This window comes from Ambystoma mexicanum, chromosome 2p, assembly GCF_040938575.1.
Source record: "Ambystoma mexicanum isolate Mex_15411 chromosome 2p, UKY_AmexF1_1, whole genome shotgun sequence".
NCBI classification, from domain to species: Eukaryota; Metazoa; Chordata; class Amphibia; order Caudata; family Ambystomatidae; genus Ambystoma; species Ambystoma mexicanum.
Window position 1 is genome coordinate 1150955538 of NC_090923.1, and position 13248 is coordinate 1150968785.

Consider the following 13248-nt stretch of genomic DNA (forward strand, 5'->3'; position numbering starts at 1 on the left):
AGGGCGTTCTCCGCCCTCACACTGCCCAACACGTTCTAACCTAACAACGCCAAATCAGTGAGGAAGGCTGTCACAACTTGAAAACGCGCACAAAAAGTATTGGAACCATTTCAGAGAAACCCAGGGGTGGACTGGCCTTTAGGGGAGGGAACTCTGGAGATTTCTCCATAGGCCTCTGCACCCTGGGCCTTTTGTGTGGCAACTTATTTTATTTTCAAACGTTCTCATAGGAAAATGGTTGGGCTGGCTGAAAATGTGTAATCTGGGGCCACTTTGAACATTAATTCCAGGGCCTCTTTTGGCTGCCAGTCCACTCGCGGAGAAACGCTTTCCTCGATCTTTCCTACTCTTCAGAACGCGAAGCCCTAGGGTGGGGCTCGCCTAGTCAGTGTCTTTGCCCAGCAGCATGGTCTGAAAATGAACACCCACAAGTGATTCTAAAGACAGGCTTCATAGAACCATAATAAAGTGGACCGAATTCCAGAGTCCACGTCCGGAAGCTGGGCGCAGGGCAAAGACCTTACACAAGCATTTAGACCATATCCTCAGCCTCGCCCAAGGAGTACTGTTCCTATACTTTTATTTTAAAAAGAAAACGTTCTGGAATGCTTTAGTTTTAAATAGAAGTGTAGGAGTCAGTTGGTCATCATAGTTGCCAACATGACCCATTCCAATCTGTAGGTGCTTTTGCAGTCCTGTTTTTTTCTTTGGATTCTGGGACTTGTAGTTTCACTTCTCACATTATAAAACTCATACTACAAGTCCCAGAATCCAAAGAAAAAAAAAAAAAAAAAAAAAAAAGGACTGGAAAAGGGCATACAGATTGAAATGGGCCACTTTGGCAAGGACCGTCCTGGGTCCAACCCTCACATAGTGGGGAATTCCAACACATCAAAATGTCCCTTTTAGCCCTTCCAAACAGGAGTAATAATAGTAAGAGGGTCTCCATCGCCAGGGCCTTAAGTGGGCCCGGGCTAGCCGGGGTGCAGCTCTGGCAGGCTCCGACAATTGTGTCTGTGACAGGGCTCCTTAATGTTCCCTGCTAACCCCAGCCAACTAGGAAAAAAGGCTTTTTTCTAAAGCCTGAAGCTCTTTCGTATAAACCTCGCCTGCCTTGACATTGCGGCACCAACCCCCTGCAAGGCATCCATTTTGTTAGAAATGCAGGGAATCATCACCCCCGTGCCCCAGGTTCAATGTTGATGCAAAGTGGTGCCTGGAAAGGGGTCAGTGCCGCAATTAGGCGGCAACACTTACCTGATTTGAATGCCTCCTGTTAAGCCCTGGCCCGTTTGCAAAATCGAGTTGGGACTCTTATGGGGGTGTGACCTAACAGGCGGTAATCAGGTGAGGCAAGTGTTGCCTCATAATTGTGGCACGGTCCCCCTTTTCAGCCACGCCCCCTAACACCCCCGGGTCGATTTGGCAGGTCACTTAAAGCACTGTCCATCGCGGAAAGACATGTAATCTCTTCCAAACCAAAATAACAATGAGGAAATCGTGAAATGCTTACATGATGCTTTTCCTCTGGGGGGGGGGGGGGGCAGGTTTCGCCCCGGACAAGGCACCCATGGCGTTGCTAAGGGTGCCTGCCGCGGCAGCAAACAAGGAACAAGGCACCCAGGCGTAGTCAGACTGGCCTGGGTGTAAACTGCAAACAGCATTTCACCTCCACTGGGAGTCAAGGAGGTTTGGGAACCAACTGCTCCCAATCTGGCTGGACCCCTTTCTCCACACTAAGCGCTATGGGAGAAAATTAAAGGCAGACTGGAAGGGCACGTCTAGGGGTGGAGGAGAGGGCATTCCCGAAAATATAAAACCACAGAACATGATGCTTCATGGAACAGAGTGCATTTAAATTCACTTCATTTTAGAGGGCTCTAGACCAAGTGAGATAAGCAAAGGGTCAGTATAGACTAGTTAGATCCTAATAAAATCCATATTCTTTATTTTGAAATATATATACTTTATAATAAAAAAAAAACAATTTATAGACACAACTGAGTGAGCTTACATTCTCTCTTTAGCACTTCCAGTTTCTAAAACATGGTAATACATACATTGAAAAGACAATTATTCATTATTATTTGAAAATCTAATCTCCAGTTAAAGTGCAAAGTTCACATGTGCAAAAATGCATATAATTAGCAAATTCACTAGACAATTAACACACCCATCTAATGCAGTAATATATTTACGAAAAAGTGTATCAAATCTGAAGGAAATGTGCAAGAAAATCTCCCTAGAATTAAAATACTTTTGTACACATCACCTTAAACAAAGCTCACAATATATGGGTCCTTCCAGCAATAATCAACTAAAGGTATTTAAGAGGAGTAAAGGGGACCAGGAGTGCAGAGAACCCTTATACCAGGCTTAATCAGAATCTGGATTATTACACAGAGCCTATAGGTATTTAAGAGGAGTAAAGGGGACCAGGAGAGCAGAGAACCCTTATACCAGGCTTAATCAGAATCTGGATTATTACACAGAGCCTGTAGGTATTTAAGAGGAGTAAAGGGGACCAGGAGAGCAGAGAACCCTTATACCAGGCTTAATCAGAATCTGGATTATTACACAGAGCCTGTAGGTATTTAAGAGGAGTAAAGGGGACCAGGAGAGCAGAGAACCCTTATACCTTAATCAGAATCTGGATTATTACACAGAGCCTGTAGGTATTTAAGAGGAGTAAAGGGGACCAGGAGTGCAGAGAACCCTTATACCAGGCTTAATCAGAATCTGGATTATTACACAGAGCCTATAGGTATTTAAGAGGAGTAAAGGGGACCAGGAGAGCAGAGAACCCTTATACCAGGCTTAATCAGAATCTGGATTATTACACAGAGCCTGTAGGTATTTAAGAGGAGTAAAGGGGACCAGGAGAGCAGAGAACCCTTATACCAGGCTTAATCAGAATCTGGATTATTACACAGAGCCTGTAGGTATTTAAGAGGAGTAAAGGGGACCAGGAGAGCAGAGAACCCTTATACCTTAATCAGAATCTGGATTATTACACAGAGCCTGTAGGTATTTAAGAGGAGTAAAGGGGACCAGGAGAGCAGAGAACCCTTATACCAGGCTTAATCAGAATCTGGATTATTACACAGAGCCTGTAGGTATTTAAGAGGAGTAAAGGGGACCAGGAGAGCAGAGAACCCTTATACCAGGCTTAATCAGAATCTGGATTATTACACAGAGCCTGTAGGTATTTAAGAGGAGTAAAGGGGACCAGGAGAGCAGAGAACCCTTATACCTTAATCAGAATCTGGATTATTACACAGAGCCTGTAGGTATTTAAGAGGAGTAAAGGGGACCAGGAGAGCAGAGAACCCTTATACCAGGCTTAATCAGAATCTGGATTATTACACAGAGCCTGTAGGTATTTAAGAGGAGTAAAGGGGACCAGGAGAGCAGAGAACCCTTATACCTTAATCAGAATCTGGATTATTACACAGAGCCTGTAGGTATTTAAGAGGAGTAAAGGGGACCAGGAGAGCAGAGAACCCTTATACCAGGTTTAATCAGAATCTGGATTATTACACAGAGCCTGTAGGTATTTAAGAGGAGTAAAGGGGACCAGGAGTGCAGAGAACCCTTATACCTTAATCAGAATCTGGATTATTACACAGAGCCTGTAGAAAATAGAAAATGGTTTCCTGGGGGGAGCGTTTTAGCAGCTCATATTAGAACATTAAAAAAAATGTATTTCAAACAGACGACGAGTCAAATCAACAGTCGAATGAGGAGTTTGAAAATGACAAATCAAGTGATTCATATTTTCTACGCAAACAAATAAATATGAATAGACAAACATATCTATTTTGATATACACACAGGCACACTGGCTTTGTATATGCAAAACAAATGTACATTACCCAATTTAATTCTAGGTATGTGAGAAACGTCATCAAATATTTGTATCTAAAACCAAATTATCAAGTCAAAATACATAGAAAATATAGTCACCGATATTTTCTCTATCAAATATGGATTTCACTTTAAAAACAAGCAATTGCTGTATTCTAAAATAGTTCATCTAAAATGTTCATACATTTGCTGTAAAATGTCACCATAAAATTAATGTCATGACCTTCCATCCATGTTTCCCACATATTACATATATTCGCTTCATGAATAGCATTGTTAAATGATTTAACGTTATCTGTATCTAATCGAATTTAGGCTCTCACGGTGTATCAAAATATGCTCCGCAGATTCTATCACATTATCACCACATAGTCGGCAATCGCCCCGATCCAACCAGTCCAGTCCTTGCACCCTTAGTTTCAATGAGCAGGCTAACCTTGAACTTCAGTAACAGATATTCTACGACAATACAACGATCAGGATATGCGTACACACATTCCAGAGTTGAGTTATGCGTCATTTGATGTTATATGTAGGGACCACTGTTCACATGTGTTGATAATCTCACAAGGTTCACCTCATAGCTATCGTCCTGTAGTTTATATTTTAACCAACGTTTATGTGAGCTTATTGCTAGGCCGTTCACTTGCTCGACAAGCTCTCCAAACCATACCTTATTGTGGAATACATCATCCCCAGGCATCCCATTTGCTCAAAGCGTTCAAGTCTCATAAAATCACAGATGTAATCAGCTACAATCTTACCATTTTCTAGGTGCAGCATCTTTTCGTAACTCATAACCACTTTGTGGATAAAAATCACTGGGTTGCCCAATAAGTTGAATTCAAGTTTTAACAACTCAACTACAAGCATTTTAGGCATGCGAAACAAGATCCTTAGAATTTTCACCTGAAATTTACCATGCGAAACAAGATCCTTAGGATTTTCACCTGAAATTTACCATGCGAAACAAGATCCTTAGGATTTTCACCTGAAATTTACCATGCGAAACAAGATCCTTAGAATTTTCACCTGAAATTTACTGAACTCATTGGTGAGTTTGTGGCCCCATACATATACTCCATACATGAGAACGGGTTCAATTTTTGTGGTATAGAGCAGTAGTATGGTCTTCATGGAGCAACCTCCATTTTTCCAATAAATTAGCTTATTGTTTGTACAATGGTCAAGCCTTTCTTTTTGGTTTCTTCCCAATGCCCTTTCCAGCCAAGTCTATCATCCACAATGACACCCAAATGTTTGTAACGGCTGACACATTCTACTTCGGACGCGTCAATCTTCCACTTATATTTACTGCCATTGCGTTTCTTCTTGCCAGTGAATGCCATCATCTTTGTTTTAGTAAGGTTGACACGTAGTCCGTTTAGTTCGCCATATACACCGAGAGCCTCTAGCATGGGTTTAGACCCTTTGGGGTGTGGTCTAGTAAAAGATGGTCATCAGAATATCCCCGCCAGTTATTTTTTTGTGCTCCCACTTTGACGGGGTGGGCATTCAAATGATCAAACACTGCAGCCAAGTCTGCAAGATATGGGTTAAACAGGGTTGCAGCAACTATGCAACCCTGCTTAACACCTTTACTTCTGGGGAAGGACATGGACAGTTTGCCCTGACCATCGAGGCGCACTCTAATGCTGGTACCTCCTATGGAGTAGCATCTACATAGATAAAGGCCACGTTTTATATCCCACGCTATAAGTTTCCGTCACAACCTATTCCTCATTACAGCATCAAATGCGGAACTGAAGTCAATGGACCCACCATATACGGACACCTTTCGTCTGGTCCATACATACAGGGTGATCAAGCGTTCCAAACTCAACAATGAGACAATGAAAACGTATAAATAAATATAGCATCTACTTTAATCAAAAACTGGATTAAAATTGGTGTAGGGAATACTCAGTAAGACAAAGAAAAATAAACAAAGAGACAAAGTAATGGGAAAAGTCACAAAAACAGGGATCTCTTCATACAAATTCAAGTTGGGAGTTCTCTCTTGAAGTTCTTGACCAGAAGAAGAATGTGTTCACCGTTGCGCAGCTGAAACACATGCCGTCCTCTGTTGAGGACCATTAGGGACACTAACTGGAATATTTCAGTTAACATATCCACAGCGGCAACTCCAAATGAAGAATTTCTTGGAGATCTTGGAGTTTGTGACTTCTGTCATTATTTTTCCTGCATGCGCCCCGATTTATTTATATACAACAGGAGCTGTTAATTGGCTCCCCCGGGAACCGAGAAGTGGCCACAGACACGTGACCCCAATCCTTCTTCCTCCGGGCAGTGGACATAGTAAGGGGGCCTAGACTCCCGGCTCGGGCCCAAGGCCGGCAGCATGCACATGTAACATCACCCTCCGAGGTCGGTGGACCTTGCAGGGGGCCCCAGTGCTATGGAATAGCAAGACAGTAACAGCCGAGCCCAGAGCATGCGGTAGGCCCTACCATTTACCAATCAAACAGAGGGTGGCTTAACTACACTTAAGCGGATCCCACGCGCACTCTGCAGACAGAGATTGCACCCTGTGGGGGTCAACAAAGCAAACATGCCATCATCACCCCAATACTGAAGAAAGCAAATGCAGACCCTGAAACACTATCCAACTACGGACCCACACTTGGCCTTCCTGGCCTCAGAATGTGTGGTCAGCACCCAGCTAAGCATCTGGAACCACTGGCCTTAGCGACTTCCAATCTGCCTACCTACCGCTTGCCCACTGAAACCCCCATCCTTAACAAGGAAGTGCGTAATAGCAAGGCACTGAACCCTGGCAACCCGGGGGCGGGGGGTATCACGTGTACACAGACCTTATCCCGGGAGATCATGAGTATGCAGACCACAACCTGAGGGGGGGGGTCGTGTGTACGCAGACCGCAACCAGGGGGGGGGAAATCATGTGTATGCAGACCACAACCCAGGAGATCATGTGTATGCAGACCACAACCCGGGGGGGGGGGGGGGGTCGTCTGTACACAGCCCGCAACCAGGGGGGGAAAATCATGTGTATGCAGACCACCTCCCAGGAGATCATGTGTACGCAGTCCGCAACCCAGGTGGGGGGGGGGGGGCTATCATGTGTACACAGACCACAACCCAGGAGATCATGTGTATGCAGACCACAACCCGGGAGATCATGTGTATGCAGACCACAACCCAGGAGATCATGTGTACGCAGTCCGCAACCCAGGGGGGGGGGGGCTATCATGTGTACACAGATCTTAGCCCGGGAGATCATGAGTATGCAGACCACAACCCGGGGGGTGGGTCGTGTGTACGCAGACCGCAACAAAGGGGGGGGAAATCATGTGTATGCAGACCACAACCCAGGAGATCATGTGTACGCAGTCCGCAACCCAGGGGGGGGCTATCATGTGTACACAGACCTTAGCCCGGGAGATCATGAGTATGAAGACCACAAATCGGGGGGGGTGCATCATGTGTTTGCAGACCGCAACCCAGAGGGGGGGGCTTTCATGTGTACACAGACCTTAGCCCAGGAGATCATGAGTATGAAGACAACAACCCGGGGGGGTGGGGGGCACCATGTGTTCGCAGACCAGTCTGGACAGCTATGCCAGGTATGGGAGGTTGTGGCTGTTTCTGTATTCAGCTGCCCCTGGCTTCAGGACAGATCTCAGTGGGCGTATCCTGCTCTGAAGAAGAGTTGTCACAAGCACCCTGCACTGCTTTCTACATTCTGAAAGCCGCCTGCTCCTTGAAGCACAGTGTGAATGGATGGGGGAGCTCGGTTGTGTTCCGGCCAGTTTCCTGCACTGACTCACCCGTAAATCAAGGGCCTAACACACAAGCAAAGAGTTGGTGATTTAGGAGTCTTCTTAGACACCTCCCTCCTGTCCACCAGATCAAGCTTTCAAATGCAGATCAGTCATAGGTATCCTTCGTTTTATGGCACGGCCTCAACCAACCATTAGTGCCAGTGGTCGGAATGCCAAGGCTAAGGCCCTGCCATCTATGCAGGGCACCAGGCAAAAGCGATGGTCAAACTGCAGGGGGCACAGAAGCAAGCCGGCCACCTCCTCTTAAGAAAGAGGATCATTCCCACCCCCTCCTTGAGACCCCTACGTTGGCTCCCCATAGAACGAGTGGCGTTCAGAACACTTTGCCCTCCGGACAAAGCCGGCCGCACTCCTGCCCCTGATGGTTAACCAGTGGAGGCTCTGTGCCATGTACGATGCTCTCTTCCCTTTCCTCTACGCCTGGAACCAAGGAGAGGTTTGGAAGAGAGCTCAAATCTGCCATAGAATCCCCTACTGGACCCGACAGTTGTCATGGTGCTTCATTTGGGCTCTGGTTTTCGGGTGCTGGGCACCAGGACTTACTCACAGTCGCCAGGATTGGTGCTGCGTGAGCCTCAGGAAATATTGAGGTGTCCATTCTGGCCATCCTTGGAGAAAGCTCTGCCTCCAAGCAGAAGGCAACAAAGAACCACAGAGGTCTGGTCTGACAGGGCCAAGGAGGGGTGAGGCAGAAAGGGCCCGATTCATGGAACGTTTTCCTATGGGATTGCACCATTATAAAACGCTTCCATGAATCCGGCCCAAAGTGGCCGAAAGAGTTAAAAAGATATCCCAATGAAAAGCACAAGGGGATCAGGAAGAAAGAAAGCAAAAGGAGGCGGAGAAAAGAATGGGCAGTAAAACAAAGAAAGAGGGCCACGTGAAAGAAAATAGAAGGGGTGAAAAAATAAAAAAATGGGGGACAGGATGAAAATGAAAAAGAAGGGAATACAGAATGAGAGGGTGAAAACAGGTCAGAGGTGGGGTTCCCCGTCTAGGACGGCACTCTTTGCTGGGGATGGGAGCGCGTTTCTACCCGCATGAGGTTGGTTAGGCCACAATCAGGAGCTCGCAGGGAGCCGGACCCAAGCGTCCTCAACCCAGTGGTCGATGTGTCAAAAAGAAGTAGTGGAACTATGTTCCCTGCTGGCTTGTCCCCGCACCGGCCCAACCCTATTGCCACGCCCCCTCCCACGGCCAATCCAAACCCCCCACCCCAAGTACACCTGCTGTTTACGGGAATGTTCAGTGCAGTGCACCGAAGTGCAAGTTTAAACTTCTTTCTGAACTTTTATTTTAATACTAAACCATTCTGGAACACTTTCTTTTTAAAATAAAAGTATAGGAACAGTAGAACTTTAAAAAAAAAAAGCAGAGGAGCGCGGCTCCCACCCACTTCGACCATAGCGTCCACCCCGCATTACAGCCGGCAAATATGCACAGGTCTGGGCTGGCCTGTGCAGGGCAGAGGAAAGGTATGCGATAGTTTAGTGGGTTGCGTGCTCGCCGGCGAGATGTGGGATTAAGCAGCGCGGATTCAGGATTTCATTTCTGTCATGAAACCCTTATCACTCAGTTGTGTTTAACGGCAAATTAGAATACATGCCATTGCCATGCCAATGGCCATCTCGGTGTATTGTGAGAGCAATATAAACACACCTCTGGGTAAGAGTGGCATGAAAGTGACTACTTTCCCTACGCTCTACCACCTCAATATTTTGAAAGCCCCCCTCCCTTCCCAGCATGCGCGTGGCTGTTCATAAACACTGCGCGGCGTGCATGGTCTAGTCTAGTGGAAGTCTGGCTGCAGCGCCCCCGTTATAGTCTCCTTCCTCTCGCCTGGGCGACTTCGCCGTTAATAAGTAAGGGGGTGCCAGTCTATGAGGGCACCCCCATATTCTTCTGCGGAATACAGGTCAAAAGGTGCATTCAAATGCAGTCGCTTTTTGGGAACACCCGCAGTCTTCTAGACACTCGCACCTGCGTTTGCTTAATTGCACGGTCAAGCACGAGATGGTAAATACAAGGTTGCGCTGTTTTCACAGGATGGGGCGTGCGTGGACGCGACTCGGATCTATGCCCAAGGCCGCAAGGCAGATTTTAGAAGCTCAGTGACGCTGCATCTGTCGCCCTAGCACCCCGAAACCACATCCACTCAGCGCTGCGGCGGCGCAGCCCGTAGGCGGCAGTTCTAACGGGTGGCACGTCCAGGGGCGGTCCCAGGCTCCCCAAAACATCTGTGGTGCAATACAAATGCACCACCGTGTGCCCCTCGACCCGCCTCTCCAAACTATTGCTCTGCCCGCCTCTGCGTGCGCTTTGAAATGGGTTCGGCATTACAAGCGCTTTACAATCACAATACATCGGCTCGCTGGCAGCGCATGGCACGGAGAGACACTCTGGCGGGTGGCACTGCCCGCACAGAAGCCCACTGTATGCCCCCCTCGGATATGGGACTGTGTTGCATGCAGCCTGTCATTTAGGGAGGGGTGGGTGTCTGTGCTCAGGGGTTGGTGAGATGTGTACGAACCCTGCTACTCGCGTCAAAAAGCTACCAATAACCACACTCTAGTGGCCCAAGCCAATGCCCACCGCCACTAGCCACATCAAGTCCATGCCCCTTGCAAGATGGTACCATGTACCAATACATCGACTCAACCAGTGACTCGCATGCCTCCCAGGTCACTTCTCGCCCTTTGCACCAGTCCCGGTTTCGCGTTTCATTTTCGGACGTCAGGAACCACAAGTTCCACAATGCCACGAACACAAACGAACTGGACAATAATCATCTCGCGAGCGGAACGGGGCCACAAAAGGAGTAAGATGTTCGTACCTGGAATCGAAAAGGAACGACGCCGACTTCCCACGGGAGCTGCACCGACTTCCAAATGGGGGCTGCGCGAATCTCCAACGGGAACTGGGGGGCAGCCACGGCTGTGCACCAAAAGCTGCACCCAATACCTTGTGCGCACCAGGAGGGGGTAGCTACAGTCGGGGGAGCGGAGGAGAGTGAACGTCGGAGGAGTTACATTCAGGAAAGAGGGTGAGCGCTGACATCAGGGAGACTCGCAGACGGGGGTACATTACAGTCACAGAAAGGACAGGCGCCCAGGCAGCCTCGCACACCCCCTGCCATGCCCCCCAGGGAAGGAAGGGGGCAGCATCGGCTGTGTGGAGGGGTGGAGTAGGGGCGAGGTACAGCCAGGGGAAGGGGGGCTGTCACAGTCGGGAGAGAGTTGCGATGAGCAGAGAGTGGAACTTCTAGCCCGGAGCGGAGGCTGTTGCAGCCGCAGGAGAGGGTGGAAGTTGCAGGGACGGGAGTGTTGCGGATCGGGAACTGCCACCCGCTGAGCGAGGCACTGCCACCTCCAGACAGAGGCACGGGATGCAGGTGAGGCGCGGGGCTCCTGCCACCGGTCCCTCAGGTGCTCAAAGCTCCTTCCGCGGCTCCTCTTTCCCGGCTTTGAGGGCAGGTCAGTCACTCCGGCAGGGGAGAAGGATGGGCCGGGAGGAGGGGCGACAGGGGAGGCGTGGAGACGGGAGGGATTTGGAAGAGTGCGGTGGGAGGAAGAGGGGGAGAGAGAGAGAGGGCACGGGGTTCGGGAGAAGAGGAGAGAAGGGAGATGAAGAGACAGCGATGGGAAAGGCAGAGAGGCCAACGAGAGAGAGAGGGCAGAAGGCAGCGAAGTGGGTAAAGGGGGAGGGGGGAGAGAGAAGAGAGGTGTAATAGGGGAGGGAGGAGGGGGGGTGAGAGAAGAGAGGTGTAATAGGGGAGGGAGGAGAGAGGGGTGATCAGACGAGAAAGAAGCAAGAGAAAGAACGGAAAGTGAAAATGGAGGAAACAGGGGGAAGAGAACGGAATTAAAGAGAAAGAACAAAGCGAGGGAAAGGAGCGAGAGAACGCAACATATAGGACCAGGAAGGAGGGAGGGGGGAGTAAAGACAACAGCCGGAGGTTAAGGAGAGAGAAGACGAAAGAGACGCCATTAACTTACCTGTGTGATGACCGCAGTACACCTTGTCTTCAGCTCGCGCCTGCTAACCAGCTCATGGGAACGCGGCGCCACCCTTCGGCGAGACCAGAAACTGCTCCTTCAGCACTTCACCCCGAGCTGTGCCTGGCACGCCAGCACCCCCTTACCTGCCCAGCACTGCGCGCCCGCCTCCAGGCACTTCAAGAGTTAGTCGGCCAGACCAAGACGCGACCAATGAGCAGAGAACATGGTCCGAGTGTGACGAATCAACTTCCTGGGCACCAGTGGTCCAGGGAGGAATATCGGTTTCTAAACCATCAATCAGCCCCACACCTCTAGTACACCAGAAAGGATCCATGCAGATTGGAAACACAAGCAAATTATAAACCTCCTTGTCCAATTTTGGTAATGTGGCTGGAACGGCAGGCTTATCACTGCAAGGTCGTGAGTCGTTGGGTAGTTGCAACACAGTGAAAATACAATTATTACCCAATGATAAAAGGGACTGGTCAGTCAAGGTTGTATAAAAATATCGATTTTATTATTATTACAACAGACAGTTCTAGCACACTAGAAAATATAACCCACCCTGTAAATGAATGAAAGGACAGACGGTTTCAAAAGAAGGGAAAGGGATGCACTCTGGATACTGACAGGAGGGTACTCAGTATAGTAATTAATCGCAATAGGGGAATCATTTCATTCATTATGTTCCAATTTCCGAATAAAATCATGCGTAATCAACTCCTTAGATCAAGGTGGAACACACTATACTCCAAGGAAGTCCTTTTGAAGCATGGAAGTCTAGGGGGGAGTAACAGTGAATGTAGGTTCTGTGGTCTTGAGGGTATTGTTGAAACAAGTGGACGTGTGATTATAGATTGCTAGTCTTTGGCAGAAGCAAGAAAGACACATATGAGTAAATCTTGCAGTAATTGGAGTGTCTTGACGGGCGATCAAGTATGGCCACAATCTTTCTGCCTTAACAGCACACAAGATGGTCTTGAGATTGCAGCATTTCTGAAATCCCTATCTGAAATATGACAGGTTGAGGGGTTTAAAGGTAAATACAGAAGGCGAATGGAAAACCTAAATATATTAAGTGAAATTTTAATGATTTTTTTATAATGTGAGCTATTTGTTGTTTTCTTGTGTTCCTTTATTCCCTTTTTCTTCATTTCAGAAAACTGTATTGTGTTTTTTTGCAGCTTTTGTTTTGTTTGTAAAAGTTTATTTTAAACCAAGACAATAAAAAATAAAAAAATAATTGCAATAGTTCAAGGATACTTGGTTTCAACACAAAGAGAGCAATGGGTTGTAAAATGTCCCTGGGGCCCTTTGGAGAAAGACCAGGGGGACAGAACCACAATGTACCTTGTACTGTAGATGTTCTTGGTGCTCGACAGAGTAGAGTCGGTTTCAGGGCGCTTTGCAGCTTCTGTGACAGAGTTCAAGACAGGAGACAGCTGCGAGTATCAGACGGCAGGCAGTTCGGCGAGCGAGGCTGGATGGACGGTTCCATGTCTGCACGGCGGCTCCGGGTCAGGAATCGTTGTCTCCGTGCTGGTGGCGCTTCCCATCTA

The 13248-nt window shown here is 48.0% G+C and overlaps 1 protein-coding gene across 2 annotated transcripts in view; it reads right to left on the reverse strand.

Moving 5' to 3' along the window:
- Positions 1–11709, reverse strand: part of LOC138567247 (semaphorin-3F-like) — a 548170-nt gene extending 536461 nt beyond the window's left edge. Inside the window, exon 1 of one of the 2 annotated variants that reach the window (XM_069645257.1) lies at positions 11687–11709. The gene's annotated coding sequence lies outside the window, so the exon portion shown is untranslated. Of the gene's footprint in view, positions 1–10524; positions 11343–11686 lie in introns of those variants that run through there. The other variant, XM_069645255.1, reaches the window with a different exon arrangement.
- Positions 11710–13248: the final 1539 nt, after the last annotated feature.